The sequence below is a fragment of the Heterodontus francisci genome, chromosome 15 (genome assembly GCF_036365525.1).
Source record: "Heterodontus francisci isolate sHetFra1 chromosome 15, sHetFra1.hap1, whole genome shotgun sequence".
In the NCBI taxonomy this organism is placed as follows: domain Eukaryota; kingdom Metazoa; phylum Chordata; class Chondrichthyes; order Heterodontiformes; family Heterodontidae; genus Heterodontus; species Heterodontus francisci.
In genome coordinates, this window is record NC_090385.1 from 63,238,882 (window position 1) to 63,244,664 (window position 5,783).

A 5,783-nucleotide genomic window follows, 5' to 3' on the forward strand; every position below is an offset into this window, starting at 1 on the left:
TCATCACTCTCTAATCTATTTGTGTATGCGTGAAAGTGTAGCGTAATTTTATTATTTTCATTTAGATCAGGTTTAGATTTTTAAATATCATAAACTCACCTCTCTCATGATTAAACTCAAGAAAACCTGTCCGATTGGTTCTTTCAAAACACTCACTGAAGTGGTAAGGCCATCCACTGTTTAAACAGGAATAAAACCTGTTGCGGTCAAACAAGAGGAAGGGCAAGAGGAGAGCCTTGCGCCCCCTCCTCACCTGATACTAACATAAGTAATTAAGCCACTTAGGTTGTCCTTTTAAGAATGTTGTATTTTGAGGTCTATTCCTTTGACTAAGCTTGATAACACCCAGACAGTACTGAAAGGTATATTCCAGAGCTTATATCCTCCCCCATTCTTCCTGACCAGTCACTTATACTGGGATAGTCCTGTATGTCCTTCCTGAAGATGTTCAATCATGGCTATTTTTTTCCCCATTCTTGTATGTCATGAACACTGAGGTAGATGGTTATATCCTTCTGTTTTGGTGCCCCAGCTGAACTCCACAATCTCAACCTAGATTACAGGTTGAACCGGGGGCCTTCTTGGTATGCGTAACGGCATCACACCCAGCAGTCCATTTATTTACTGGGTAGTAGCCTTCTTACTCATTTTTAAAAATTGCACAATTTGGCATCTTGTGAACCACCTCCCACATTGTATTTACATTCCTAATCATTGCCATCCACCATAGGTGTTTCCCCATAGGGCAAAAGCAAGAACTCTTTTGTGGTAAATTGAGTCCAGCCAATGCTATTCTACCAATAAGCTGAAAATCATGTTTTATTGCTTTAGATTCTGGTGATTTATGTTAACTTGATCACTTTTAAGAACTATTAATACACTTGCTGACACAAGCCTTCTAAATCACAACCAACCAAAATTTATGGAACTAATTGATTTTTGAATTACTCTATTTTTTATAAAAGGGTTTTGGAATATGATATTTCCTCTTCAAACATTTTATGAATCACCCATATACTGTAAATAAGAACCACTTCTCTGCTAAGCTGCCTAGTGGGTAAACTCATGTAATCAAAAACAGTATTTACATAAGCAAAATCAGAATTTGGTGAGAACTAATAGTCAATGAAATGGTCCAAAAGGTGATTTTTTTCCCCTTGTTTTAAACCTGTGTTTCATGCCTCAAGACCAGGCTTAGCCAATAGGACTTTGCATGAGGAAACATGGGTATGTAGTATATTTAAACAAGATGGTTTTATTACTGAAGGATAGCATACAAAAACACAATTTGTAAACGAGGGGTTATGCTGTTCTTGATAACAGCGAAAGAACTGAAAGGGGAATACAACAAAATGATTGGGTTGTGTACAACGAATGATGTGTACTTATGCCTCCTATGCAGCTTCCTCCCATTCTGAACTAGTTTTTAAGACTCAATTTCAGAGCTCAGGGAGAGTCTTCTGTAACTATTTTAGTGGAACAGGTAATGTGCTGCAACCAATCTTACCTTTAGTGTGTCTCCTGCACAGTACTTGATGGGAAAGAAATTGCTGGGAATGTAACAGCAAGTTTAATGCACATGCCATTATTTGTGTGTAAATAACCCAGAAATTTGTGGCGAGGCAGAGATACCTTGTGTGTTGCAAATCACCACAAATTGCTAGACAGCCTCGCCACAAATCGCTGGATGATTTGCACCGCTACAGTTAGCCTCACAAAAACAGCAGTTCACCATCAACCAATGCTGCACTGTTAAATTAAACTCACAGCAGAAACTTAAGCCTGGTACTTAATGGCATAAAGACCCTTTTAGTGAAGAGATTTATGCTTGCGCAATTCCATTCAACCTGAGCGGCCCAGAAAGGGTACAATCAAAACTGTAGCATCTCATTCCTGCAGGGGGTCGTAAATTATTCCTAGAGATTTTCAAATTTTAGTTTTATTTCTCACTTCTCTTTTCCAACATTTTTCATGGCTTTATGTCCATAATTTGACTCTAATTCACCCTATTTCCTTCTCTGTCACTCCTGTTTCTTTCTCTATCCTTAAATCTCACTGGTTAAAGAGATAGACTGTTGGTCCCAGCACTCACCATGGTCCTAGATGCCCCATTGATCTTACTGCACCATATTAGCTCACACTTCCACAATTTTCAGGGTACAAAATTTTGAATAGGCCATTCAGCCCTTTGAGCCTGCTCCACTTTTCAATAAAATCATGGCTCATGATCTACCTCAACTCCACCTTCCCACACTATCCCCAGATCCCTTAATTCCCTAAGTACCTAAAAATCTATCGACCCGTTTGAATATACTGAACAAGTGAACATCCACAGCTCTCTGTGGTAGAGAATTCCAAAGATTCACAACCTTTTGAGCAAAGAAATTTCTCATGTCAGTCCTAAATGGTTGACCTCTTATTCTGAGATTTTGACCCCGTGTTCTAAATTCACTAGCCAGGGGAACTATTTTCTCAGCAAAAAAGAAACAAATGGGGCACGCCACAAGATGTCTCACTTTAGCAACGTCTGGACCAATGTTTCAATGGAACATAGGAACAGGAGTAGGCCATTCAGCCCATCGAGCTTGCCCTGCCATTCAATATGATTATAGCTGATCATCCACTTCAATGCCTTTTTCCCACACTATCCCCATATCCCCTTATGTCATTTGTATTTATAAATCTGTCAATTTCTGCTTTAAACATACTCAATGACTGACTTTCCACAGCCCTCTGGGTTAGAGAAACCAAAGATTCACAACCTTCTGAGTAAAGAAATTTCTCCTCATCTCTGTCCTAAGTGGCTTCACCCTTATTTTGAAATTGTGTTCCCAGACTCCCCAACCAGGAGAAACATCTTACCGTCTATCCCTTTAAGTATTTTGTCGGTTTCAATGAAATCACCTCTCATTTTTTGAAACTCAACAGAATGCAGGCCCAGTTTCCCCAATCTCTCTTCTTAGGACAGTCCTGCCATCCCAGGAACAAGTCTGGTGAACCTTTGTTGCACTCCCTCTATGGCAATAATATCCTTCCTAAGGTAAGGGAACCAAAACTGCACACAGTACTCCAAGTGCAGTCTAACCATGGTTCCATACAATTGAAGCAAGACTTCACTACTCCTGTACTCAAATCCTCTTGCGATAAAGGCTAACATACCATTAGCCTTCTTAATTGCTTGCTGCATGTTAGCTTTCAGTGACTTATAGACAAGGACACCCAGGTCCCTTTGTACATCTACTTTCTAATTTCTCACCATTTAGTTTAGTTTAGAGATACAGCACTGAAACAGGCCCTTCGGCCCACCAAGTCTGTGCCGACCATCAACCACCCATTTATACTAATCCTACACTAATCCCATATTCCTACCACATCCCCACCTGTCCCTATATTTCCCTACCACCTACCTATACTAGGGGCAATTTATAATGGCCAATTTACCTACCAACCTGCAAGTCATTTGGCTTGTGGGAGGAAACCGGAGCAAACCCACACAGACACAGGGAGAACTTGCAAACTCCACACAGGCAGTACCCAGAATTGAACCCGGGTCGCTGGAGCTGTGAGGCTGCGGTGCTAACCACTGCACCACCACATCTCTGCACATCTGTTCCTCCTACCAAAGTGGATAACCTCACATTTTTCCTCATTATATACCATCTGTCATGTTCTTGCCCATTTACCAAGTCTGTTCAAATCCCCTTGAAGCTGCTTTGCATCTTCCTCACAGCACACATTCCCAACTAGTTTTGTGCCGTCCGCGAACTTGGAAATACTGCATTTGGTCCCCAGATCCAAATCATTGATATATATTGTGAACAACTGGGGCCCCAAGCACTGATCTCTGTTGTACCCCACTAGTCACAGCCTGCTAATGCAAGAATTACCCATTTATTCCTACTCTCTGCTTTCTGCCTGTTAACCAATCCTTAATCCACGCCAGTATATTACCTCCTATCCCATATGCTTGAATTTTGCTAACCAATCTCCTGTGGGGGACTTTATCAGAAGCCTTCTGAAAATCCAAGTATACCACATCTGCCGACTCGCCTTTATCAATTGTTAGTAACATCCTCAAAAAACTCCAACAGGTTTGTCAAACATGATTTCCCATTCATAAATCCATGTTGACTATGCCCAATCAGATTATTATCCAAGTGTCCATTTATCACATCCTTTAGAATAGATTCCAGCATTTTCCCCAACGACTGATGTAAGGCTAACAGGTCTGTAATTCCCTGTTTTCTCTCACCCTCCCTTCTTAAATAGTGGGGTGACATTTGCAACCTTCCAATCTGCAGGAACTGCTCCAGTACCTATAGAATTTTGGAAGATGATCACCAATGCATCCACTATCTCCATAATGACCTCTTTCAACACTCTTGGATGTAGAATATCAGTTCCTGGGGACTTATCAACCTTCAGCCCCATTAATTTCTCCAATACAACCTTCTTATCAATACTAATTTCCTTCAATTCCTCATTCCCTCTAATCCTGGGAGATTCCTTGGATCTTCCTCAGTGAAGACAGACACAAAGTCTGTCTGTGGGCGGCACAGTGGTTAGCACTGCAGCCTCACAGCTCTAGCGACCCGGGTTCAGTTCTGGGTACTGTCTGTGCGGAGTTTGCAAGTTCTCCCTGTGTCTGCATGGGTTTCCGCCGGGTGCTCCGGTTTCCTCCCGCCTCCAAAGACTTGTGGGTTGATGGGTAAATTGGCCATTGTAAATTGCCCCTAGTGTAGGTAGGTGGTAGGAGAATGGTGGGGATTTTTTATTTTTTTAAATTTAGAGATACAGCACTGAAACAGGCCCTTCGGCCCACCGAGTCTGTGCCGACCAACAACCACCCATTTATACCAACCCTACAGTAATCCCATATTCCCCATCACCTACCTATACTAGGGGCAATTTACAACAGCCAATTTACCTATCACCTGCAAGTCTTTTGGATGTGGGAGGAAACCGGAGCACCCGGCGAAAACCCACGCAGACACAGGGAGAACTTGCAAACTCCGCACAGGCAGTACCCAGAATCGAACCCAGGTCCCTGGAGCTGTGAGGCTGCGGTGCTAACCACTGCGCCGCCCATAATGTGGTAGAGAATATGGGGTTAATGTAGGATTAGTATAAATGGGTGGTTGTTGGTCAGCACAGACTCGGTGGGCCGAAGGGCCTGTTTCAGTGCTGTATCTCTAAATAAAAATAATAAAATAAAAAATAAAAGTTAGCTTCTCTGCCATTTCTCTGTTCCCCAGTATAAATTCTCCCAACTCATACATACAGACTCTACCTCTAATAGACCCACATTTGTCTTAACCAAACGTTTCCTTTTTACATACCTGTAGAAGCTTTTACAGTGCCTTTTTATATTTTTTGCTAGCTTACATTCATATTCTTTTCTCCCTTTATCAGTTTCTTGGTTCTCCTTTGCTGCATTCTAATACTGCGGCATTTACTGCGGGAACAATCAGATTCAATCGCCAAACTGTACAGAGTAACCTAAAATCAGTTCAGGCAATGTAGGACCTTCTACAATTGTCGTCAGTGTCTCTCATTTAGCAATGAAGATAAAAACCAGTCAGGGTTCTTCATATCAGAAAGCAGGATCCCCTCCCAAATGTCTGCCTGTGAAATGGGGCACTGCAGGAAAATAATCTATGCAATGGATTGGAAGAAGCAGGTTTGAAGTGTTACCCGAATAACAAAATGGTTGCTTAAAAACTCCCATGATATTAAAGAAACCAAAGCATTTTTTTGAATTATTTCTTTATAAATGTTAATAT